Here is a 26565-nt window from a genome sequence, read left to right on the forward strand (position 1 = left end):
ATTTTGGTGAACTGCACTTTTATTTTTTATATGTCCCTGTATTAGATTGCTCACACCTGTTACTTGCCATAAGTACGTTTAAATGAGCATCGCATGCATGAAACAAAGTTATTTACCCAGAATTCTAAAAAGGTGTCAATGAATTTTGCTGGCCGATTTTTGGAGTTTTGTATGAAATTATGTAAAAATGGCTTTTGTCTTGGGTATTTTTTGTGTTGTTCCAATACACACAATGAAAATTAAAAAGTGTGTGACATAATGTGTGTAATTGCAATACTTTTCTGGAAGAAAAATAGGTAACACTTTCTATGAATGTCATCTCTATAAGACTCCATGAACATTTTCATAACACATTATAATGCATTCATAAGGCATTGTAAACATGGCTATACATATTTATAAAACTCTATAATTCATCATAGCCATGTTTATTATGCATCTTGAACAGTGATTACAATGCATTAATAGCTGTGTTTATAACATGTTATACCTCAATACCAAGAAACTCAGTCCCAGCTTGTAGACTTTATCATGACTAAAAAAGCTTCCAACTTATAAACACACCCTCAGTAATCCTATAAATATATTTTTAACCACTCATGAATTATACTTGTCTTGAATATTATTAGTTATAGTAAATTATAATGTATTATAACAGTTCTTTGTGCGCTCTAAGTAAAGTGACAGACTTTCATTGTGGGACTAGATTTTTAGATATAAATATAGATATAAACTATTTTAACATGTATTTCATAAGCATATAAGCTTATAATGTATTATAATCACAAGTCATAATGCTTAATAAACATGGCTATAGTGGGCTATACATTTTTATAAATATTTATAGCCATGTTTATAATGCCTTATGAATGCATTATAATATATTATGAATGTAGTTATAGAGTCTAATAAAGATGGCATTCATAGAAAATGTTACAGAAAAATACATTTTAGGAGTGCCAACCCTTTCAGAATTATTTTATAGAAAAGATATTTAAAATTCTGATGGGATTCAGACACGTCACAGAGGATTCAGCAGTGTAGGCTTGTGGGATTGATCCTGATTGATCTGTAGTAAATAGGGGGGATGGGTGGGGGATTTCTAATGCTAATGAAGCTAATGCTAACAGAGCAAATGCTAATGACTCTCTACCCCTCTTTCCCGTCCTGCTGGAGCTAAACAGGGGTTAGCCAGGTATCACGCGCCGAGCGCTAACGCGGCGAGAGTGGAGGCACGCGAAAGCTTTTACACACACACACACACACACACACACACACTGAGAAAGCAGGAAACACACTACTTGAATAAATTTGAACTGGAGTGAAGAAGGAAGAGAAGAAGGAAGAGAAGGAGTCACTGTTTAACCGAACAGGAAAAAAAACAGAAACACTAAAGTTGCAACGGTAAATAAAATTAGATTTTAAAATTCAATTTATGCATCTAGGAGTGTTCACACAGGGTCAGCTATAGGTGCTGTTAATTCTAATACATGCACTAAAATGAGTGTACATAAAAAAAAAACTAAATAAAGCAGATGTACATGCATATAAAAAAGAAATGAAATTTAAGATTCTGTAAAAAAAAAAAAAAATGGGACCACTTAAAACTGATAACTGATAACTGATGGATGTTCACAAGCCATCAAACCAAACTGAACCAGGAGTAAAGCAGCATAAAGTTATACAAAAGCAGTGTGTAAGACTAGTGGAGGAGAACATGATGCCAAGATGCATGAAAACTGTGATTAAAAACCACCAGGGTTATTCCACCAAATATTGATTTCTGAGCTTTTTTGTTATTTTCAGCCATTTCTCATGTTCTGCAAATGTAAATAAATGCTCTAAATGACAATATATTTTTATTTGGAATTAGGGAGAAATGTTGTCTGTAGTTTATTTTACTCAAGCATAAACCTATAAATAGCAAAATCAGAGAAACTGATTTAGAAACTGAAGTGATCTCTTATTTTTTTTACTTTTTTAGAGCTGTATTTGTGGGTAAGTTGAAGTACCATTAGCAACAAATGTCCATCAAGAAGTTCTGGGATGATGTGGAGGTATGAAGATCCCTTTTTCAGTATCACTTTGTATTTCAATGGTCCATTAAAGATGCTCTATCGTACACACTACACAAGACACGTCACAATGCTCACAGCTATCTTACACCCCGTCAACAATCTATTTTCATGACTTGCACCTTGGTCGTTAAAATAGAATGAAAGTGAGGTATAAATTCAGATAAATTTCTGGTGTGTTTCTGTCTTGGCAGTGGAAAATACAGGTGCGCCACTGACTGATTAAAACCTTGTCAACAGTAAACAGTCAGCTGCCCAAGCCTATTTTAAGTTGAAGGTTAATTCTTTATAGAAAATAACCCTAAACTCAACCATGAATGAACCTTACAATCTACAATCTCTACCCCAAACCTTAATCTAGACCCTAAACCTATCCTTAAATAAAACCCTTGGAGTTTATATACTGAAGTTTGATTGGATATATTTGGCATGAGTTGAAGTTGAGGCTCTTTTTTTGCCAGGCTTTTGGTGTGGAATAAATTCCATGCTGTATTATTTGAGTTTTACCAGCAGAAAGATATGGTAACTGATGCTTTATAAACTCTCAGAGCTCCACTGATATTTAGGTATTTCTGACTGAACGATTGGCCTCTCTTTTCTTCTGTATTTTCTTCACTCTGTTCCAATAATCCAACATTATTTGCAACTTCATCTGTGTGTGTGCTGGTAAACCTACTCTGTCTCAAATGTTTGACATTTACAACCTCTCTCTCTTTATTTCTCTCTCTCTCTCTCTCTCTCTCTCTCTCTCTCTCTCTCTCTCTGACTCATAACTCTGCCTCTTGTACAGAAGCTGAATGGCTTGAAGAGTGAAGAGTGGATCAAGAATTTGACCAAAAATAGCACAGCGACATTTAGACACAATCATACAGAAGGACAGGCAGAATCCTTACAAAGACATACAAGGTGTGTGTGTGTGTGTGTGTGTGTGTGTGTTCTAATATATTTTTAAGACTATAAAACACCTGACTGTGCAGTAATCCTAAATAATAGCAAGAAATAAACTACAGAACCAACACAATCACAATGCTCCTGACCTTAAATAACCTTAACAATAAGGGACCACTTCAGTTTCTCAATCAGTTTCTCTGATTTTGCTCTTTATAGGCATATATTTTTGAGTATAATGAATATTTTTGTTTTATTCTATAAACTATGGACAACATTTCTTGTAAATTAAAAATAAAAATCTTGTCATTTAGAGCATTTATTTGCAGAAAATGAGTAATAGATGAAATAACAAAAAAAGATGCAGAGCTTTCAAACATCAAGTTCATATTATGAAGTTCAGAAAACAATATTTGGTGGAATAACCCTCATTTTTAATCACAGTTTAATCACATCCTGGCATGTTCAGTCTCCTCCACCAGTCTTACACACTGCTTTCGGATAACTTTATTCTGCTTTACTCCTGGTGCAAAAAAAATAAATAAAAAAAGCAGTTCAGTTTGGTTTGATGGTTTGTGATCATCCATCTTCCTCTTGATTATATTCCACAGGTTTTTGATTTGGCAAAATCAAAGAAGCTTATCATTTTTAAGTGCTCTCTTGTAGTCTTGGAGCAGTGTATTCCTAAACTCTAAAGATGCTATTTTCATGGGGCATCAATGATCTCTTGCCAAGAGGTACACTACCAAAAATAAGCCTTTATTTTCTGTATATAAGACTGTACTTCTGGCCAAGGTAATATAAGGTAAAAAAGAGCATATAATTGAGTGTGTTATGTTTTTCTGTACGTTTATCCCTTTGAACTCTAGGCTGTTGGTGTGTTTTTGGTGTGTTTTTTCTTCGTTTTTGTTTTCAATTCTCTCTCTTTCAGGTCTTATAACACAGTAATTATATCAGACAGACACATGCCCTGATCTCTTTTACTCCAGAAGACATACAGCTGCTCAAAAATATAATCATTTAAAAAGGAAGCAGAATTGTTATATTTTGCTGGAACTGATCATGTTTTGGTCAAAATTTTACCAAGCGCCTGTTTTTTTTTTTTTTTACTTATTTTTGAATGTATAGACTTTAAATATATTCACACATAAGACATTTTTTTTAAAATAAGACTAGTTAGACTAGAGTGTTTATTAGTTCAAAGCATAAGAATATTGATGATTTGAGTTCATTACATGGCTTATTAATTATTACTTTGACAAAATACATGGAGAAACAGCATCAGGCAGATTTATTTATCTTGATAATCAATAATCACACCTCTAGGATACATGTAGATACTAAAAACCTGACACTCAGAGCAGCCTATGCCTTTCAGTATTTTAATCAGGACACACAAAGAAATATATAATATATACAAAAATGTAAACCTCTTACTCTAAATAAATAAAAATGTTTAGTGTAAAATACTACTTAGTAAATATGTGTTAGTAAAATAAAAACTATATAAAGTAGTGCGCACACCATACCTAGCTTTAGTTTGAGTAAAGCAGGTAGTTTCACACTTTTTTTTTTCTGTCGACACTTTTGAGTCTGATATTTACTGATATTATTTGGTTTGAAACATCATATAAATATGTTTGAAGCACTAAAGGTAAATATTGTAATTTTGGTTGGGGAAGGACTCTCACTCTCACTTTTTTAGGTGTTTTTTTCTCAATGGGTTTCTTGTAGATTTAGCTTTACTGCACTGGGATGTGATCACTATTTTTAGCAGGAGTAAGCTCCGCCCTTTCTAACTATATATGGATTATGTTTATGTTTGAAGGGATTCCTCTGTAATTAAGCTGAGAACACAAGATGTGATTTTGGATGGAAAATTTGTCTGTAGGGTTCTAAGGGTTAAAGAGCTGTATGAAGTGATGCTAAATGCTAATGCTAAAGTCCACACTTCTCAGATTCTCCAGTATTAATGAGGAAGTTATTTATCACACCAGCTCAGTGCAGGTGCTGTACGGCCGGCTCTGATTGGCTGCTGATGCTCCGGTTTGAGTCCAAGCTGTCTAGCGACTCCGAGGTGGTCCAGACTTTGTCGCTCTGGAGATGCCCCGTATAACCCCCCCACACCCCCCCCCCCCCCCCCTCCACCACCGCCACCCCCGTTTGGCATCACGCGTCGGATTCAGATCGGGCCAGCTGGATGTGGGCGGCAAAGTCCCACGCCGACCGAAATTAGGATTTCTGCGCTTAAGCTTCGGCCTGCAGCATCTCGGTAATTGTTTAGTGGTGCGTGGACATGAAATAAAACTGCAGAAATAATGAAAAAGGCTTTTCCTCGTTTTTATTCCTCCTCACATCCTGTTAGCAATCTCTAATCGGCTTCCCGGACTGCGCTGAAACCTTACAGAAACGAGCTTACAGAACCGCTCTAGGCTATTTAAATACTGTTATGTACTTACATATACAATATATATATATATATATATATATATATATATATATATATATAGGGTTAGTCATCTAATCACGTTATTTAACAGCACTTATCACAGAAATGAGGTATATATTTTTTTACAGAAACAGATCTAAGCAAACATAAATGATCAAAACAGAACAAATTAGAAATTATTCTTTCTTGGAAAAAAATGTATACATAACTTATGCTAAAATAGAACTGTACTTAAAGGAGAACTTTCGTGTAAAATTGACTTCTAGTGAAGTAAAACATGATAAAGAGTGATAACTGTTGTTGAATAGCTCACTTCCCCTCTTCCACAGCTTTCTGAGATCCAGCAAGTATGTGCAGTTTGTCCAAACAGTCTAGAATAGGTTCAAATAGGGCATATTTTGCCCCTGCAGATAAATCTCTTTCTACACTGTTACCCAGCTTAAAGTAGCTCCACACTTCATTGGAAGAATCCGAAGAGTCCTGACATTGAAAACGAAGCATTAAAAACTTTAGTAAAAGCATTAAAAAAAAGACAATGTTTACATACCATAGTGTAAACTACATCTCAGGGTGATGCAGTCTTAAAGTAAAATCATGGTCAGTACACTAACAAGCACTCTACTATACTTTTGCTTGTTTGAGACAAAATTTACACATTGGAAATTGAGTGCAATCCACTTAATATAGTGAAGAAGCTATTGTTTTTTGTATCATTTTTACTAGTTTTTACTCGTTTCTTAGTAGTTTCTAACAAACGTAAATTGGATTAAACCATTAGATTATTGTCATAAGACGCATTTTTTTCTATCTAAAAGCTCAAAATTCATCACGCTTCCATTCAGATACAGTGAGTATAAACAGCGCAGGGTGTTTTACCTCAGTATAAGTGTTTGAAATTAATGTCAGCTCATTTTTAGATGCTAAGTCTAACAGCGCCCTCGGTTTATTTGATGGTTTTGTAAATTCTTGGGAATCAGAGCTGGTTGGAGGATTTGCATATGTTATTTGAGGAGGTCTGATGCTGGCCGGGTCGTGGGAGAGCGGAGCTGGATCTCTGATGGATGTGGGGTTCAGGGGAGTTCAGTGGTTAAGCAGGTTGATGGATGGCCCCCGGTTTGGAGGCAGTAGGATGCCCTCCTCTGCCTGGGAGGGGGGGGACCCCTGTCAAAACAGCGCTCTGCTGAGTGACGGCCGGGACCGAGGTACAGAGAAAATTAATCTAAAAAATGGAGAGGAGCTTATTCTGTTAATGTGGCGAAAGCCTTCAGACTGCAGGCCGAAGTATCTTTGTAAGCTTCGTTATGCTAATTACTCCATTAACTAGTTCATAATAATGTTTATTCCCATTAATTATACAATTAATTACAACAAGCATTTTTAAAAAAAGTATTAAAATTCATGAAAAAAAAGTGTTTGGCCCAAAACTGGACCGATAAAGGCTTCAATCTAGAACCCTTTCAGCTCAGCCAATCAAATTATCCCTTTCTGCTGGGGGCGGGACAACAGAGAAGAAATCAGATCTTCAGGAACAATCCTATTCTTGCTTTTGCTCCATAGTGGAGACAATAGAGACTCAAACAAAGTCCTCTTGGGCTGCAGGTTTGGAAGCTATCCGCTCCCTGTGCTATGTGTAGGGTTGCATGGTTGGTTCATTGTGTATATATAACATAATGCTTTCACTTATGGTATGACTTCTCTTTCCATCAGTGTATCCTAATAATTCACACTGTAATAGGACTAGAGTGATTTTTAAAATATATTTTGTTACATTATTATTCGTTAAATATTGAAAATTGGTACACTTCAGTCTGTGCATCATTCGTTCTTTTGATTTTCGATTGAGATTCAAAAATTTTACGTTTACGCTTTTAAATATATTACCAACAACAAATAACGACTTGTATTGTCTGTTTTTTTTTTTTTTATTAAAAAAAAAAAAAAAAGATAAGAAGCCGAGATTGATTTAGATTTTTCACCAGTGTCTTGACTCAAAAAATAAATAACTAAATAAAATAAAATGAGCAATGAAAGTGAACATTTGGGATGCAATACTTTTTTACTTAGAAGTTTTGAGTAATTTTCTTCTTTTTTTTTTTAAGAAATCTGAAACCAAGTTCAATTTAGTTGCTTTTTCATTGATTCAGTACACACCTAAAGAATCATAATTAAAACGAATCGAAATAGTATTTACTAAATAAAAATAGAAGAATTCTTACTTTACAAAGAATTGAAATTTAACACATTTTGTTTGTAGTGAAATAAGGAACATTTCCAAAAAAAAAAAAAAATGGAACAAAATTACGTTAGGAACAAATCAAGTTTAAATGATTTAAGACTAAATAGGAATCTCAGTGCACTGTTTTTTATTATTTTATTTTTTTTTTACTAAAAATTATGATGAGATTTATTTTATTAATTTTTATAGAGACAATTTGTAGTAAAATTTGAAAATTCAATTTTGAATCAAAATTATGATCTAAATAAATACAAATATTATGAGATTAAACTCATAATATTACAAGATATTAATTATTGCATGCTGCAGGCATGGCTGTGGACACAGAGGTTAAGGGAAAGGGTGTGGGTAAACTGGACTGACCTTACTGTAGACCTTGATTTGTCTCAGAACTATCAGAACAATGTCTGTTGCACTGAAAAAAAACAGAATGTTTAATAGAACTGAGTGTCGTGATGCTGTCAGGTTTATTAGACATCTCATAATTACCTCAAAGCTTCAGTCTCAGCTCACTTACTGACTCAGCAGAGCCTGAACGTGAATAATTACGGTGTAAAGTTGGGATTCTGAGCGTTTATTCAGCACAGGACGACTCCTCACACATGACTGACGCAGGAATATCAAATATGTTATGTATGAGTCGGGGGTGGGGGGGTGGGGGGGGGTGGGTAATGTGGGGGTGGGGAAAGGTGTTACAAAGACTGACAGGCTCGACTCGGTAACCCATGGTAACGAGACAGAGTGATGCGCCGGGCGTTTATCCCCCTGTTATCTTCTTGAAAGGCGGCATGATCTCTCCCTCTGTTTACCTGCAGTCCGGCGTGTGGGCTGAGCCCAGCAGGACACACTACAACACACACACACACACATTACAACAACACACACACACACACACATAGAAACGGATAGACAGACGGACTATGGTGGGGGAAAAAAGGGAGCACTTAAAAATCATGTTTTTCCTTGATTTTACCTAATTGAAAACCTCTGGAATATAATCAAGAGGAAGATGTTTGAATTTTTGCACCAGGAGTAAAGCAGCATAAAGTTATCCAAAAGCAGTGTGTAAGACTGGTGGAGGAGAACATGACGCCAAGATTCATGAAAACGGATTAAACTGATTAAAAACCAGGGTTATTTCACCAAATATTGATTTCTGAACTCTTTATGAATATATATTTTGTTTTCTTTGAATTATTTGAGGTCTAAAAGCTCTGCATATTTTTTTTTTTTTGTTATTTTAGCCATTTCTCATTTTCTGCAAATAAATGCTCTTTATTTGGAATTTTGGAGAAAAAAAAACGAGTAAAAATTGAGAGTAAATCAAATATCATTGTTTTTAATATTTAAAATTGTATGTGTTGCCTAAATGCTAATAAACAAAGGTAATAAAAGATAAATTTGAGGTGAAAACTAATTTCACTGCATTGGATGATTAAAAGTGATGAAAGTGAAAATTTGGGATCCAATCAAATTGTTTAAATAATTTGGAAAATTCTATATATTTTTATTTTTTGTGATTTTTTTTTATTTATTTATTATTTTTTTTTATTTTAAATCAAAATTATATGTACTAAATCAAAAAATCAATGTAATTATTTTTTTTAATGTTTTATAAGTAATAATAATCAAATTTAATTCAAATTAAATTTAATGTAGTAACACATGTCACTGCACTGATGGTTTCTTTTTAGAACCGTCTAACAAAAATTAAAATTTAGCAAATTGTTTTTATTGACATTAGAATGCTAGTTTAAACAATTTAAGACTAGACATATTCTCTATGCACTGCTTTTAAGTAAGAACTATAATCAGAAAAATAAATCTGCATTAAATATTTATAGAGACAAACTGTAGTGAAATCTGAAATTTCAATTTTGAGTCTTTATTTATTTTCAAAGAATCATAATTTTATGAAGCTATATTTCATTTGAGTCTTGGAATTGCTTCTTCTAGAATTAAAAAAAAAAATCAAATCTCAGTGAAATTTACTATTAAATCAGGGGCTGTTGAATTGAATCGCAGCTCTGTTTCCTGCAGAGCCGTAATCAGATCAGACTGAGTCTTTCTGAGGTTAAAGATTTACACTCTTGGCCGTGAGATTGGTCTCAGGATATGGTGCTACATGTGATCAGATTAGGAGGTTCAGGCACGGCTCTGAGTGCTGGACAGCAACCCCACACCAACCCCCCCACCCTGCCCCCCTAAAAAGCAGCAGATGAAGCCCTGCCAGCCTCAATTCTATTTACTGGATATCACCATCACAGCAGGAGCCCCCGCATGCTCCGAGATTCCCATTTCCGTCCAGTCGCCTGTTTCCTCTCCATTAGCTGGCATCGCATTCATTCAATTACATCTGCTGTACCTGCCAACGACTCCCCTGCCCTGGCTCAGCCAATCTACCCATCGCCACCCATCCATCACTTATCCATTGCCTATCCGCCACCCGTCCACCATGCATCCATCGCCTATCTGCTGCCCATCCATCAAATATCTGTCATCTATCCATTGACCATCCATCGCCCATCCTTCGCCTATCAGCCACCCATTCATCGCCTATCTGTCGTCTATCCATTTACCATCCAACGCCCATCCATCGCCAATCAGCTGCCCATCCATTGCCCATCCACCGCACATCTATCATCTGTCCATTTACCATCCATCACCCATCCTCCGCCTATCAGCCACCCATCCATCGCCTATCTGTTGTCTATCCATTTACCATCCAATGCCCATCCATCGCCAATCAGCTGCCCATCCATTGCCTATTTGTCGTCTGTCCATCACCCATCCACTGCCCATCCATCACCCATCCACCTCCCATCCATTACCCATTCATCACCCATCCATCGCCAATCTATCGCCCATCCATCGACCATCCATAAACCATCCACCACCCATCCATCACCCATTCATTGCACATCTATCGCCTATCCTGCACATCTGCCCACATCTGCCCACCTATTTATCACCCATCCATTTGCCATCTTCCATCCATCTATCAGTCATCAATCTCTACGCCCATCCATGACACATTCATCATCAATTCATCGCCCATCCATTTCCCATCCATTGCCAATCTATCGCCCATCCATCGACCATCCATCAAACATTCACCGCCCATCCATTACCCATTCATTGCCCATCTACCGCTTATCCATTGCCCATCTATCACCCATCCATCACCCAAACATAGCCCATCTATCGCTTATATAGCGCCTATCCCCTGCCCATCTGCCACCCATCCAACACCCATCCACTGCCCATTCTTTACCAGGCCTTATCATGCCAACTGTCGCCAACCAATACTTTTTTCTAGTAAAAGGTTTTTGATGGAGATTCACATTTTTTTATATAAGGCACCTGGATTTCTACATTGACTATTGATAAACACTAATTGTCTTGTTGGTGAGCCAGCTAACACACAGAAAGCGCTGTGAAGCATGGTGGTGGCAGCATCATGTCTGGAATATGCAAGTTTCCCAACACTTTTTCACTTGACTGTTTATTCCATCCACCCTGACTCCTGTAAATCCAGCGTTCTCCTCACGTTCTCCAGCACAAGAACCGGGTCAGATCCTGTGGAGATGCCTGAGTTACTGAGATGATGCTGCTGAAACCCTCCCTCATTAACACACACACACACTCGCATGCCTGAGAGTGCATCTGTCAGCCAGCTGCATCGGCAATTAGCCGCAGCCCCACCAGAACGAGGCGCATCAGCAGAAAATGTAATTATCACCGCTAACGTGGACGGCTTTTCTCATGCTACCCTCGTTAAATTATTCATAGGTGCTCCTCTGATTTCTGTATGTTCCATTCAAAATGACAAGCTTCATTATAAAGATGAAGCTGCTGCATTAGCGTACAGTAGCGGGCATGTGGGTCCACTCTACTGTAGAGAACAAAGCAAAAGTTTGGATACACCAGCCCTTTTACAAATGGGCTCTTTATCTCTTTAGTGAAGGCTATGTAGAAGTATGGTATCTCAAATGCATGTATGGTTCAATGCAACACATACAAGAAAAAAAACTGTTGCACACAGCTTTTAAATGGGCATATTATGCAAAACTTAACTCAACTGCCTCTATAATAACTTCAAGCGCAAAAAAAAAAAATCTATCCATCCTTTTTTATGTGAATAATGACCCCTCACCCATTAACACCCACCCAGCCTCAGTTGAAGAAACACCATGTCGCTCTGCTGGTTGAGAACCTCAGATAGTATACAATAGAATTAGCCAGCAGACTTCTTCTGAGGGAGGGATCTGTACCTGCTCTAAATGGCAAGTCATAGGTAAACATGGGCATCTACAGCTTATTTGCATAAAAGTGACAAAACCCTTAAATGGCTCATTCTGAAAGGGACTGAAACTGGCAAAAACAGAGCTGGGGATACTAGGGAAGTGGAAGGAAAAAGAAGAAGCAAGCTCAGAGGCTGAACCAATCAGAATCTTGATTTTAGGGGTGGGATGGGACAATGTATCATCAAATTCAAATGCAAAGCCAGTGAGATTCTTGATTTTGGGGAGCGGTGGGACAGCAGAGAATCAAACTCACACCCAGAACCAATGAGATTCCTCATTTCAGGGAAGCAATTTAGATGCATAACCAATCAGAATCTTTATTTTAATGGAGAAATGGGACAATGAAATGTCAAATCCGGAGGTAAAGCCAATGAGAATCTTATTTTTGGGGAGGGGTGTGACAACAGAAGGGCAAAATTAGAGGCAGAAGCAATCAGAATCTTTATTTGTTGACCGTTAAAGGAAATATAATTCATATTAAACCAGTGACCGGCCTCCTCATATTTAGGCTGTGTCCCAAATGCAAAGCAGCTGTTTCAATGCTTTTCTGTCTATGTTTTCTCTTAAAGCATGACCTTAGTAGGCAGCATCTGATTTGGGACATTCCCCCGTTGGCACCCTGCCCATGACTGTAAGTGAGTTTGACACTGCTGCTGTATGGGAATATTATTTCTAAGAGTAAATGTCTTGGAATCTCAAAGATAAATTTAGATCTAAACGTCTAAACGTCTTTCAGATGTTGAAAACTCCACGTCCAGTGGAATCTGTTTAGAGTAAGTGAGCCGTGCGAGTCTGAAGCGTCAGTCATGCTGAGGCGGTGAGTCAGTAAGGTGTGACGTGGTGAGGAAGACTGGAAAAGGCAGGAGAAGAAAGAGAAAACAATGCAAATAGCAGCGACCCAGTGTTTGCTTTATAATGGCTGTGATTTCACCGGCTGCCCACTCACAGTCTGTTCCCAGCCTGTGTTTTCATAGTCCTCCACGGCCCGGCCCGACCGAGGTGATAACCACCATGGACTCTCCGCATTTCACTGCTTCAGTAGTTTGTAATTTCAGTGTTTTAGTTATTTTTTTCTTTTTTTTATTATTTATTCACTTCTGCTTTAGTATTTCAGTACATAATTTAGTATATCCGTGTATCAGTGTCTCAGTATTTGTATGTTTCAGTATTTGTATGTTTCAGTATTTGTATGTTTCAGTATTTCACCAGTGGTTTTATATTTTAGTATTTCAATATTAAGTAGTAGTAAGTATTTCAGTGTTTTATAGTTTCTATATCAAGTGTTTCAGTACTTTAGTGTTACATTATTTCAGTGTTTTTGTATTAAATGTTTCAGTGATTCAGTAGTTCAATGTTTCAGTATGTCAGTGTTTTATAGTTTCAGTATTAAGAGTTTCTGTATTTTAGTGTTATATATTTTTAGAATTCAGTGTGTCAGTGTTTTAGGATTTCAGTGTTTCAGTATTTTAGTGTTTCAGTATTTCAGTGTTTCAGTATTTCAGTGTTTCAGTATTTCATTGTTTCAGTATTTTAGTGTTTCAGTTTTCCAGCATTATGTATTTCAGTGTTTTATAGTTTCAGTATTAAGTGTTTCTGTATTTTAGTGTTTCAGTATTTCAGTGATTCAGTAGTTCAATGTTTCAGTATGTCAGTGTTTTATAGTTTCAGTATTAAGAGTTTCTGTATTTTAGTGTTATATAGTTTTAGAATTCAGTGTGTCAGTGTTTTAGGATTTCAGTGTTTCAGTATTTTAGTGTTTCAGTATTTCAGTGTTTCAGTATTTCAGTATTTCAGTGTTTCAGTTTTCCAGCATTATGTATTTCAGTGTTTTATAGTTTCAGTATTAAGTGTTTCTGTATTTTAGTGTTATATATTTTTAGAATTCAGTGTGTCAGTGTTTTATGATTTCAGTGTTTCAGTTTTTCAGTGTTTTATTATTTCAGTATTTCAGTGTTTCAGTATTTCAGTGTTTCATTTTTCCAGCATTAAGTATTTCAGTGTTATATAGTTTCAGTATTAAGTGTTTCAGTATTTCAGTGTTTTAGTATTTCATTGTTTTATAGTTTCAGTATTGAGTGTTCCAATATTTCATTGTTTCAGTGTTTTATAGTTTCCGTATTTTACCATTTCAGTGTTTTATAGTTTCCGTATTTTACCATTTCAGTGTTTTATAGTTTCCGTATTAAGTGTTTTAATATTTCAGTGTTTTATTGTTTCCATGTTTTATAGTTTCAGTATTTCAGTGTTTCAGTATTTCAGTGTTTCTGTATTTCAGTGTTTCTGTATTTAATGTTTCATTGTTTAAGTATTAAGTGTTTCAGTGCTTCAGTATTTCAGTACTAAGTGTGTCAGTATTTGAGTATTTGGTTGTTTTTACAGTCCTCCACAGCCGGTGGGATGGAGGTGATTACCACCCCGTACTCTCGGAATTACAGCTCCTCTATAATCAGCGGGGCGACTCTTGGTCCTCGGCTCTATCAGAGGAGGATCTCTGAGAGAAAATAAAGACGTAGCGCTCGGGAGAACAGCTCAGCTGATAAGCTGTCAGATGCAGCGCTGCATTAGCGCCGCTGAGCTGATCTGTTTTTGTTTCATTCGAACCCCCGCTGTAATCAGACTGAGTAATCAGACCTGCCCAGCTGCTCGTTTACAGATCAGCACAGGGGGTCTGACACCACCCTGGCCACTTTATCAGAAACACCTCACTTATACCCTGTGCTTATGCTTGCAGGCCACTTTATTAGAAACACTTACTATACTATACTATACTATACCTTGTTTTCCCACATACTGTGGCCACTTTATTGGAAACACCTAACTCGTGCCTTGTGTTCCCCTTTCACTGGACAGTTTATTAGAAACCCCAACCTAGTGACTTTTTATACAATTATTGGCAATTTTATCAGAAACACCTATTATAACTTGTGCTTCCACACACTGGACACTTTATTAGAAACACCTACCTATTGTGAGCTTCAATTCGCTGGCCACTTTATTGGAAACATCTATTTAAACATGTGCCTCCACTTACTGGCCACTTTATTAGAAACATAGACCTAGTACCTTGTTCTACAAAAATTGGCCACTTTATCAAAAACACCTATTTAGTGCCTTGTTCTACAATAAATGGCCACTTTATCGGAAACACCTATTTAATGCTTTGTTCTACAATAAGTGGCCACTTTATCGGAAACACCTACAGAACCTTGTGCTTCCACCCACTGGCCACTTTATTGGAAACACCTTCTAAAACATGTGCCTCCACTCACTGGCCATTTTATTAGAAACACATACACACTCTGTGCTTCAACTCACTGGCCACTTTATTAGAAACACCTATTATAACTTGTGCTTCCACTCACTGGCCACTTTATTGGAAACAACTGCAAAAGCTTGTGCTTCAACTCACTGGCCATTTTATTAGAAACACCCACAAAAACCATCATGCTTCCACTCACTGGCCACTTTATTAGAAACACCTACCTATCGTGAGCTCTAACTCACTGGCCACTTTATTAGAAACACCCACAAAAACCCTTATGCTTCCACTCACTGGCCACTTTATTAGAAACACCTACCTATTGTGAACTTTCACTCACTGGCCACTTTATCAGAAACATCTACCTATTGTGAACTTTACCTCACTGGCCACTTTATCAGAAACATCTACCTATTGTGAACTTTACCTCACTGGCCACTTTATTAGAAACACCTACCTATTGTGAGCTTTAACTCACTGGCCACTTTATTGGAAACATCTACCTATTGTGAACTTTCACTCACTGGCCACTTTATCAGAAACATCTACCTATTGTGAACTTTCACTCACTGGCCACTTTATCAGAAACATCTACCTATTGTGAACTTTACCTCACTGGCCACTTTATTAGAAACACCTACCTATTGTGAGCTTTAACTCACTGGCCACTTTATTGGAAACACCTACAACAGCTTGTACTTTTACTCACTGGCCACTTTATTAGAAACACCTACCTAGTAACCTGTTCTACAATTATTGGCCATTTTATCAGAAACACCTATTCTATTTTCGTGCTTTAACTCACTGGCCACTTTATTGGAAACACATACATGAGTGGTGGACTCACGCTCGAAATGTAAGTGTTCCTAATAAAATGCAAAGTAAACAAAATAAAAAAAATGTTTCCAATAAAGTGGCCAGTGAATGGAAGCACAAGGTTCTGTACAGTGTTAGTGTTTCCAGTAAAGTGGCCGGTGAGTGGTAGCAGAAATATCTGTGCTGTGATTAAGTTACTGCATGTTGAGTTATTATATGTTATATATTATATATTATACTCCGTGGGCTCGGCGTCAATCATAAAGCATGTCATTGTTCTGTGATTATTAATTAATTCTGACATGTATTTTGATATACTGGACTGAACATGTGTCATAACTGCTGCAGCTTTCTGTCTGAGCTGAGAATAAACAGTGATGCACGCGGGCGTGATTTCACCAGCAGAAGCGCCAGCCTGTTTTTATATGATGGCTAATGTGTGTCTCCAAGGCAGCTGGTTAAAGCTGGCACACGGATGATTGCTTTACCATCCTGCACTGTCACCTCTCTCTCTCTCTCTCTCTCTCTCTCTCTCTCTGAACCTGTGTCGATGGAGGCACTGAATCCATTACTCCAGTGACATCTCGATTCAATTATTAGAAAGGCTAATAATCTGGCTGAATTGATTGCTCGCTAACATCCCCAGCCAAAAGTTCAGCGCCTGATGGATCATGTTTGAAACTCCTGCCCAGAAATGTACTGACTTTGGATATGGCCCATGTTTCAGTAATTCAGTACTGTATATCAGTGCTGTGGAGTTTCAGTATTTTGGATATTCAGTGTTTCAGAATTTTAAAATTCATCATTTTCATATTTCAGTAATTTAGTGTTTCAATATTTTAGCATTTCAGTATTTCATTGGTTCAGTGGTTTAGTGTTTTAATGTTTTAATATTTCAATATTTCAGTAATCTAGTGTTTCAGTATGTCAGTGGTTTAGTGGTTCAGTGGTTCAGTAATTTAGTCTTTCATTATTTCAGTGTTTCTGTAATGTAGTGGTACAGAATTTGAGTAGGTTAGTGTTTCAGTGGTTCATTATTTGAGTGGTTCAGTTTTTCAATGGTTTAGAGTTTCAGTGTTTCAGAGTTTTAGTGGTTCAGTATTTCATTGTTCCAGTGTTTCAGTATTTCAGAGGGTAATTGTTTCAATGTTTCAGTAATTTAGTGTTTCACTATTTCAGCATTTCAGTTTCAGTGGTTCAGTAATTTAGTTGTTTAGTATTTTAGTGTTTCAATATTTAAGTGGTTTAGTGTTTCAGTATTTAAGTGTTTTATTATTTCAGTGGTTTAGTGTTTCAGTATTTAAGTGTTTTATTATTTCAGTGGTTTAGTGTCAGTATTTAAGTTTTTTATTATTTCAGTGGTTTAGTGTTTCAGTAATATAGTGTTTCAGTAATTTACTGTTTCAGTAATTTACTGTTTCAGTGTTTCACTATTTCAGCATTTCCGTTTCAGTGGTTAAGTAATTTAGAGGTTTAGTATTTCAGTGTTTTAATGTTCCCATATTTCAGTGGTTTAGTGTTTCAGTATTTAAGTGTTTTATTATTTCAGTAGTGTTTCAGTATTTAAGTGTTTTATTATTTCAGTGGTTTAGTGGTTCAGTGTTTAAGTGTTTTATTATTTCAGTGGTTTAGTGTTTCAGTATTTAAGTGTTTTATTTTTTTCAGTAGTGTTTCAGTATTTAAGTGTTTTATTATTTCAGTGGTTTAGTGTTTCAGTATTTAAGGGTTTTATTATTTCAGTAGTGTTTCAGTATTTAAGTGTTTTATTATTTCAGTGGTTTAGTGTTTCAGTATTTAAGTGTTTTATTATTTCAGTGGTTTAGTGTTTCAGTATTTAAGTGTTTTATTATTTCAGTGGTTTAGTGTTTCAGTATTTAAGTGTTTTATTATTTCAGTGGTTTAGTGTTTCAGTAATTTAATGTTTTAATATTTCAGTGTTTAAGTGTTTCAGTAATTTAGCGTTTCTTTGTGATTCAGCAGTGTAGTATTCAATGATTCAGTTTTATAATATGCCCGTTTATCATATTTTTGATGTTTCAGTATTTCAGTATTTCACTGTTTACTGTTCCATTGAGTCAATAGAGAAGATCAACCCTTAAACCAAATTAACTGTTAGCTGTGTTTGTTTGTCTGGTATATATTCGGTGCATGTGCACACATCACTGTTTTATTATTTATTTATTTTTCTCTGGTAGTAAATGTCTGTCGCTCTGCTCCTCTGTGATGAATGCAGCTATAAACCCATTCTGCTTCCATTTCCACAGTCTGTAATGCAGTCCTGCTGTGAGCTGCATTCATTAGTGCAGAAAACTGATCCACTGGCACACTCAACTACTGAACCACTAAAATACTGAAACACTGAAAAACTAAATCATTAAAATACTGATCCACGGAAAAATCTATAATACTGAACTACTGAAATGCTTAAAAAACAAAATACTCAACTACTAAACCACTAAAATTCTGAACTACTGAAATACTGAACCACTGAAAAAAACAAAATACTGAACTACTGAAATACTGAAACACTGCAATACTGAACTACTAAAACACTGAAAAACTAAAATAATGCACTACTGAAACACTAAAATACTGAACCACTATAATACTAAAACACTGAAACAATGAAAAACTAAAATACTGAACTACTGAAACACTGAAACACTAAAATACTGATCCACGGAAAAACAAAAATCCTGAACTACTGAAACACTGAACAACCAAAATACTGAAAAACATTGAACTACTAAAAAACTAAATACTAAATACTGAACTGCTAAAATACTAAACTACTGAAATACTGGACAACTGAAACACATAAAAACTAAAATACTGAACTACTGAAACACTGAACTACTAAAACACTAAAAAAAACAAAATATTGAAGTACTGAAACACTTAATTACTGAATTACTAAAACACAACTATTTAAACACTAAAATACTGAACTACTGAAACACTGAACCACTAAAATACTGAAACACTGAACCACTACAATACTGAACTACCGAAAAAACAAAAATACTGAACTACCGAAAAAACTAAAATACTTAACTACTGAAACACTGAACCACTAAAAAACTGAAATACTGAACTACTGAAACAGTAAAATACTGTACTACTGAAACACTAAAAAAACACTGGAGTAGTGAACCACTGAAAAACTAAAATACGAAGCTACTGAGCCACTAAAATACTGAACTGCTGAAGCACTGAAACACTAAAATACTGAACTACACAACTACTGAATCACTAAACAACTTAAAAAATCGAAAACACAGAAACTACAATAAAGAACTATAGAATCAGTAAAACTGTAAAAACTCTACAATCATAAACCAATGAACTCTGAAATATTACTCTGCTAAATCTCTGAAATCTGAAAACTCTGGGATGGGGAAACTTAAACAGTCCTGAATCATAGAATTCTATATTTCTAAAACACTAAAATAGTCCAATACTTAAATATCAGAAGTGAAAAACTGAAACACTGAAAGAATGAGGTGGGGGCAGAGAGGCAGTGGAAAGTATGTAAGAAATAAACAGAGAAAATAGAAATTCAGAAAGGAAAGAAAGAAAAGAAGAGTGAAAAACAAATGAGAGAGAGTCAGGAAAGAATAGAGTGAGAAGAGAAAAAAATATATAGAGACATTTAGTAAGAAAGAAAAGAAAGAAAAAGAGAAAGAGCAAGAGATCTAAACCAGCAGGTAAAGAACAATTGAAAAGAAAATGATAAAAAAGAAAGAGAAAAGGAAGATAAAATGTATGTCAACAAAAAGAGAGAGAGAGAGAAATAAGTAGAGCGATAAAAGAAAATAGAGCAAGGAAGAGAAGAAGAGAGAGAGAGAGACAAACCAATGGAGAAATAAAGAGAAAAGAGGGGAGGGAGAGAGACAAATAAATAAGAGACAAAAACATGTCATGAGAGAGAAAGAGAGAGAAGGAATAAAGACAGAGAGAGAGAGAGAGAGAGAGAGAGAGAGAGGGGCAATAATCCAGTAGAAAACAGAAATAGAAAAATGGAGGGAGAAAAAGAAAGAGAGAATGAGAGGGAAAAGAACAGAGCAATAATAAAATGTGAGGGAGAGAGGGAGGAAGAGAGACAAACTGAGAAAGAAGAGGAAGAAAAAAGAGAAAGATAGAGAGACATCAGCATGTACATAAAAAGAGAGAGACAGAGAGAAAGAGAGTGGAGGGGAGGAGTGTAAGAGAATAAGTAGTGAAGGCTGTAAATGCTGGTGTTTAACATCACACTCATCCCTCCCATCTCTCTCTCTCTCTCTCTCTCTCTCTTTCTCTCTCTCTCACTCTCCCTCTCTTTTTACCCTTTTTTTTCTTAAATGGAAGGACGCTGAGTCTCTGTGGTCCTGCAGACGTGTGTATATGTGTGTATACATGTGTGTATGTGTGTGTGTGTGTGTGTGTGTTTGCGTGTGTGTGATTGGTAGAGAGGCTGGTTTAACTCGAGCTGTAGTCAGGACCCAACCACAGACGTGTGTGTGAGAGAGAGAGAGAGAGAGAGAGAGAGGTGGGGGGGAGAAGGAGGGACGAGAGACGGAGAGAGAGCGAGGGGAGGAGAAAGAGAGAGAGTGTGTGAGCGAACGAGAGGAGAGAGAGAGAGAGGGAGAGAGGGAGGGGGATTCGCTCAGCCCCCGGCATCACAGCAGCAGCGGCAGCAGCAGTGGCAGCAGCAGTGGCAGTGCGTGTGTGTGAGAGGGAGAGAGAGAGAGTGTGTCCTGCTCGCTCGCTCGCTCTGGGCTGAGGAAGAAGAGGAGGAGGAGAAGGAGGAGGAAGAAGGGCGAGCTTCTGTTTTTCCCACTCATTCCGGATCCTCCAGTGTGGATAATGCTCCGGCTCTATTCCCGCTCTCTCCACTTCTGACACCAATTTTTTTCTGGGGGGAACAAAATCCAGGAACGCTCTATAACTGGACTTATCGTGGACTGAGGACAACATCTGGATTGATTGATTGATTTGATTGATTTGATTGATCGCCGATCAGGAAAAAAAAAAGAAAAACGAGAAAAAAAAGAAAGAGAGAGAGAAAGAAAGAGAGTGTGGGAATCAGGCGGACAGACGGACGAAAAAACGAAAGCCGGATCCTCTGGGATGTTGCTTGAATGTTAAAGAGAGGCAGCGGCGGAGGCAGCAGCAGCACTGGTGGTGGCGGCGGCGGTGGAGTGTGTGTGTGAGAGAGTGTGTGAGAGTGTGTGTGTGTGCGTGAGACGTTAATGGGACAGCGAGGACTCGGAGTGTGACTAGGAGCACAAAAAAGGTAAGGAATGGGAAAAGATGAGTGTGAGTGCCAGCTAGAAAAAAAAGAAAAAAAAAAGAATGCAATTTTGCATACACACACACATATATACACACATATACACACACATACACACAAACACCAATCCGCACATACTCTCAGCATGTATACACACATGCATGCATCCTCTAATACAAGCAGGACAAGCAGTATTCCCAACATTTCAGCTTGGAATTTTGAGTTTCGAGTTTAAGATAAGAGAGAGGGCTGTTATATACATATATGTTGCATGCTACAGTATATTGTTTCTAATAGACTCTTATAATGTATACATATATACATTTAAGGTGTGCATCCTTTAAAGCAGTCGATATTCCTGGCATTCCGACTGGAATTCTGTGTTTAGGACAGGAAAGAAAGCTTTTACTTTTGGAAAACTGTTTTAAAAAAAATTTATATAAATACCGTATATATGTTCATAATATACTATGTATTTATAAAAAAATAAACTCTGTGAAAAGGCATGGCATATTCCCAATTTCAGTAAACAGCATATGCATTCATTTATATAGTATTCCCAGGCAGAATTCCCACCATTCTAACTGCCATTCCGAATTTCAAATGTTTCATATGTGGAAGAAAGATTTTAATTAAAAAAATGTGCCTAATCAACTTTCATATGCAAATATATATTATTTTATTAAATATATTCAGCATGTATTTACTAAGCATTCCTATTCAGTATTCCAATAATTTGTACTGGAATAAACAGAGAAGATAACAGAGTTAAAACGGAGCTGTCGTACTGCTGTACACTGCTATATATATAAATACAATATGCTATATATAAATTGTAATATATACTGTATATTCATGGCAAATCTGCACAGTCAACACAGGATCAATTGCTTAATCCCATGCATAGTATATTTACTGAGTATTCCCAGGCAGAATTCTCACCATTCTGAGCAGTAGTAATATATATTTGAGAAGAGATAGAAAGCTTGTGTTGCTTATAAAAAATAAAGGTAGACATTTGTAATATAGGCTATGTAGTGCATTATATACAATATATTTATATTCCCTCTTTTACTCAGTATTCCCAGGTTGTAATCCCTGACTGTAAATCTGACTGTAATTCTGTATTATTTAGGATGATATATATGTTATATCTTAGATAATATGTTTTATAGTGTATTTTTATAGTGGTCAGTGGCATACTTCTATTCTCAGGATGCATGCATTGATCCTTTAAAGCAATTGAAATTCCCATTTTGACTGTAATTCTGTCTTTTAGTGTTTAGAACAGAGCACATTCTTTTTTTTAATGTTAAAAGCATGCTTTCTATGATATATAAAATATATATTTATATATATATATATATATATATATATATATATATATATATATATATATATATTTAAGCAGCTCGTATTGAACTTCTTCTCAAAGTGGCATCTAAAATAAAGCATCAGTCAACAATATGGGCCAAAACAAGCACAGTCACACAGTCGCACATCTTTCCCAGAGATTTCCAAGGAATTTAAGGCAATTTTTAGCTAAAAATAGCTTGTTTTTAATTCTAAATGCTCTAAATGCTCTATATTTCTGCTCTATTCGCAGAAGCTCAGGCTTATATGTAGAGCATTAAGCCAAAAGTCGTGTCTAGAACGTCAGCCAGGCTGCTGGGCTTCGGCCAGGAGCGATAATGCAGGACGTCTGCCTATCTGTACACACTCGCACACACTCGTGCACAGTCGTGCACAAACACATCAGAACACACACAGCGAGGGTTTTAGCTTCTGAAATCCCCGATGGAGTCGCAGCGAAGATGAGCTGTGAGTTCCAGCGAAGGTGCAAGAGACGTGACAGGAAACACACGAGCAGCAGAAAGCAGGGCTGGCACACTGTGGAGCTGTGAGGTGGCACAGAAGAGTGCACACTTGTTTGATAGTGATTTATAAACGTGATTAAGCAGGTTTTCTAGGCAGGTTGGCAGCTTGGTTTAAATGCTGTGTTCACTTTATTCACTTTGTTCACTTTAGCATTTTTTGATTGTGCTCACAAGGCTGTAAACGTGGAGATGTGTGTCCTTGCCAATGTATATACGAAAAAAAAAAAAAAAAAAAAAAAAATATATATATATATATATATATATTTTTTTTTTTTTTTTTTTGTTAAAAATGCACTAGTTCCACTTTTGTGTCTTCCCCTCAAACTTTAAGATTTACCAATATATTACTCATATATTTTTTTTCCTTTTATATTTTCTCATATATGCTACATATATTTCGTTAACATAGTTCACAGTGTTATCATTGCCTTTTTTACTTTTGTCTTGCAGTTTAAGTACTTTTTAAAATTATATTTTATTGATAACATGTTATATTCTATATATATATATATATATATATATATATATATATATTTCAATAAACGTAGTTATTAGTTTATTATCTTTATCAAATTCACACATATATCTTTTGACAATTTAAGCACTTTTTTTCTATTATATTTTATTGATAATATGTTGTATGCTATATATATATATATATATATATATATATATATATATATATATATATATATATATATATATATATATATATATATATATACATTAACATAGTTAAGTTTTCTTATAAGCTTATAACATATATTTCATTAACTTAGTTCATAGTATTATCTTAGAAATGTTCACCTATATCTTTAGGCAATTTATGCATTTTTAACCTCATGTTTCCATTTACTAATATACAGTATTTTGGTCATATAACAAAAATACATGTTTATGTTAAAATAATAGACAGTGCTGAGGACAAAAAAAAACAAAGTAAAAGTAAAAAAGAAGAAGCTACTCATCCTGAAAGACTGGAGAGAAAACAGAAAGAGGAAAAGAGGGATAAAGAAGTAGAAAGTTGTGCTGCAGGCGCTCAATAGAGGGTGCTGTTGTTCTTTTCAGCTCCAGCTCTGTTCAGTAAGATGGAGCGGTGGAGCCGACGGAGCCCGCGGTCCCCCGGGGACTCTGAATTCAATCTAACACAGAGCGGGGCCGCGGCGCGGCACTCTGTCAGGATTAACATCTCTCTACTCAGTAGCTTCTGTTACCTTTGGTGTCACATTACCACCTTGGAGTCGAGCAGAGGGAGGAAAAATGAAGCGCGGGAAGATTCGGCCTCTTCCTCCTCCACCCGGTTACTCCATCCATACTCCCACTACATCAACACACTCCTTACTCACACTGCTGAGCCTCCATCATCTTCTCTATCTCCTCCTCTTCCTACATCTCCTTCATCCCCTTCACCTTCTCCATCTCCTTCAACTCATCCATCTCCTCCTTCAGGAACCAACTCCATCATTCCTACTACATAAACACACTCCTTATTGACACTGCTGAGCCTCCGTATTCTCCTATATCTCCTCCATCTCCTTCATCTCTGTATTCTCTTTAATCTCCTCCATCTCCTACCTTTTCCATCTTCGTATTCTCCTAGGTTTCCTCCATCTCCTACATATCCTTTATCTCCTTCATCTCCTCCATGTCTTTAATTTCCTCCATCTTCTACCTTTGTGTATTCTCCTACATCTTCTATGTCTCCTACATCTCCTATATCTCCGTATTCTCCATCTACTCCATCTGCTACATCTCTGTATTCTCTTACATCTACTCCATGTGTTTCATCTCCTCCATCTCCTATATCTCCGTATTCTTCTACATCTACTTCATCTTCCACATCTCTTCATTCTCCTACATCTCCTCCATTTCCTATATCTCGGTATTCTCCTACACCTACTCCATCTGCTACATCTCCTTCATCTTCTCCATCTCCTTCAACTCCTCTATCTCCAACATCCCCTCCATCATCTCCTCCATCATCTCATCCATCCCCTTCTCCTCCTTCTTCTTTTTCTTAATCTCAATCATTGCCTCTGTCTCCTCCATCTCTTTCATCCCCTCCATATCATCCATCTCCTTTTTCTCTTTCATCTCCATTTATCTCCTCCATCTCATGTTTCTCTTTAATCTCCTCCATCTCCTACACCTCTGTATTCTTCTACATCTTCTTCATCTCATCCATCTCATTGAACATTAAACTGAAAAATGATGATATTTCACCACATTTTAATGTTAAAGGTTGGTGATGTGGCAGTAGGACAGGCTTTTTAGATACAATTCTTTAAATTATTGCAAATTTGGCAACCTGTTGCATCTCCTGTTTTAATCAACTTTAATTTATGTTTAGGACTTGTCTTACTTTTTAGGATTTAATAATCTTTAGATTACATTCCCATTTTCTTATACATTCCAGACTCTTAAAAAAATAAGACTCTTCAATAGTTAAAAAAAAGACAGAAATAACTCAACTTAAAGTGTACTACCATTTTACTATTTTTTTTTTGTATTTTCAACACATATATTTAGATATTTAAAGTGGTCTTATGATCCCAAAATACCAAACTGCTAATATGAAAAAAGACATATTGATTTATAATTCTTTCATTAAACTTTAAATGTTGTTTCAACATTTTTTTTATGTTAAAACTACAACTGGTGTTCTTTAAACTCCTGTGAATGTTGAAGGTCGCTCACTTGTCAGCTTATAAATAAACCAATCAGTGTGCCAGTCGTCATTCTCTTTAAGAGCTAGCTGAGCTCTGACTTGGCACATTCGTATCTTAACAGCGCTGTGCTTTTGCACATTCTGTTTATTGTTTAGATAAAAGTCGGGTTTACATGTAGCATGCTGGGCGTACCCATAGGAATAAAGTCTGAATGTTGACTGTTGCCAGGGTTTTAATCAGTCAGTGGAGCACCTGTGTTTTCTGCTGCTAAGATAGTAATACACCAGATATTTACCTGAACACACCTCATTTCCAGACCACCATGTCCATGAGTGTAGATTTATTCCTAAACTCTGATGCTATTTTAATGGCATGGGCACAAAGTGTGAAAATAGACTGTTTGCGAGGTGTAAGATAGCAATGAACACATGAAGCACCTTGCATTGGGTGTACGATAGGCCTGGATGTTTTCAATGTTCTCCAAAGCCTCTCCAATCTCACAACAGTTCCTAGAAATTAACATATTTGTGGGCGGATCTTAGTTTGGTCGAAGCCTTGATCCCTGACCACCCCAAACTGGGCATCTTTAGATAAATATTTCTGATGGAAAGCTTCATTCCTTCACAGATGAGGTGTTCTCCTAATGACTGTCATGGGCCTCACTCATACAGATTAATAATACTGACTCACCCCATCTGCTTTGGCAAAGCCTGAGGA

At 36.4% G+C, this 26565-nt stretch overlaps 1 protein-coding gene across 2 annotated transcripts in view; it reads left to right on the forward strand.

The window, feature by feature from the left end:
- The window catches only part of cdh11 (cadherin 11, type 2, OB-cadherin (osteoblast)), a 256020-nt gene that overhangs the window by 98899 nt on the left and 130556 nt on the right, over nucleotides 1-26565 (forward strand). Inside the window, exon 1 of one of the 2 annotated variants that reach the window (XM_007259778.3) lies at nucleotides 20629-21305. The exons of the other annotated variant lie outside the window; for it this stretch is intronic. The gene's annotated coding sequence lies outside the window, so the exon portion shown is untranslated. Of the gene's footprint in view, nucleotides 1-20628; nucleotides 21306-26565 lie in introns of those variants that run through there. 2 annotated transcript variants of the gene reach the window in all.

Source organism: Astyanax mexicanus, chromosome 23, assembly GCF_023375975.1.
Source record: "Astyanax mexicanus isolate ESR-SI-001 chromosome 23, AstMex3_surface, whole genome shotgun sequence".
NCBI classification, from domain to species: Eukaryota; Metazoa; Chordata; class Actinopteri; order Characiformes; family Acestrorhamphidae; genus Astyanax; species Astyanax mexicanus.